The sequence below is a fragment of the Tyto alba genome, unplaced genomic scaffold, assembly GCF_018691265.1.
Source record: "Tyto alba isolate M040663 unplaced genomic scaffold, T.alba_DEE_v4.0 Super-Scaffold_7, whole genome shotgun sequence".
In the NCBI taxonomy this organism is placed as follows: Eukaryota; Metazoa; Chordata; class Aves; order Strigiformes; family Tytonidae; genus Tyto; species Tyto alba.
This window is the reverse complement of record NW_024881328.1, coordinates 21,813,668-21,815,072: the sequence shown is the minus strand read 5'-3', so window position 1 is coordinate 21,815,072 and position 1,405 is coordinate 21,813,668.

Sequence of the window (1,405 nt, the reverse complement as noted above, 5' to 3'; positions counted from 1 at the left end):
AAGAAGAGTCATATGCGGGTATCCCACTTACCCACAGTCCCTTTGCTTGGGCAATGAGTTGTAGTGCAACAGATATTTTGTTCTCAAAATTTTCTTAAATGTTTTAGCATGAACCTGTCTTTTGTGTAAATTACTCCAAACACTCCTCTCTGTCAGATACTGCAGAAATTATTTTGAAAACTATTTTGATTATCCATCCCTTTCATGCTGACATTCTAAAGGAATTATCACAAGAAGAATTTCACAAACTGTTTGAGAAGAATCCTATGTATATATTCATATTGCAAAAAATCACAAAATACTTTTTTGTAAAGTGTTTTTTTTTATTATGCATTGTCAACAGTTAAATGATATGTTGCCGTTTCATGCAAGCTGTAATAGTGTAAGAAAGCAAATGTTAATCCATAAACATGTTAAAGAAAAAAAGTGCTAAATCTGTGTAAGTTTGTACAGGTTTAAATATGAAACTGGAGAGCTGCTTCAGTTAAAATTACTTTGAATTAGTTACTGAAACAACCACTAGTTTTAATTACCCAGTGTTCCCAAACCTTGTTCCATTTATGCCTAGAATGTTTGGTTTTATCCTGTGTTAAAATTTACACACTTCTTTTTTATGTCATACAATATAATGCCATAGTAGCATCTCTAGAAATATAGCAAAACAGTACTATTAACCAACCAGTTGTGGATACTATTCAATAATGAGGCCATTTCAAACCAAGTATTGCATGATATTGGGAAAAAAAAAAAAAAAAAAAAAAACAAAAAACAAAAATCCCCACCAAACCCCAAATCTTCTAGTATGAGCTAACACAACAAATGTACATAATATGTCATGGAGCAACAGCTCAGTTACAATAATAATACATAAGAAAAAACACATTGAAATATTTTCTCTTGTTTTGTGCACACCAGGTGCTTTACATCTTAATTTGTTACAAATGATAAACAGTAAAATTGAATTATTATGTTTCTGCAGGACAGTCATATAGTAAAATATTTCTTGCAAATTTCAGGACTGTAGAGAGACAAGTTGTTTTAACTACAGACTGAAAAAAATCTATTTTCTACATCTTCATTGCCTTAAATATAAACGAAGTAAATAAAGTACAAGTAATTGACAGTATATAATACAAATTTTCTTATGTAATCTCTGAATATTAAGTTATTCAAGAAGGACTAAGATAACTGGCCTGAAGAAATACCCATTTATGACAAACTTTATAACGAGTGACAGATGTAGCTCATCACTCAGCTGTTCTACTCATTTTCATCATAAAATCTATTTCTTTTAATTTGTTCTTCTACAGTGAGCTGTTTGAACTTGACTTTCTCACCTTGGAATGATGGAGCAGCTGTATATCTTGAGCTCAGTAAATCTAAGCTTGTGTTTATGTCATTCTTT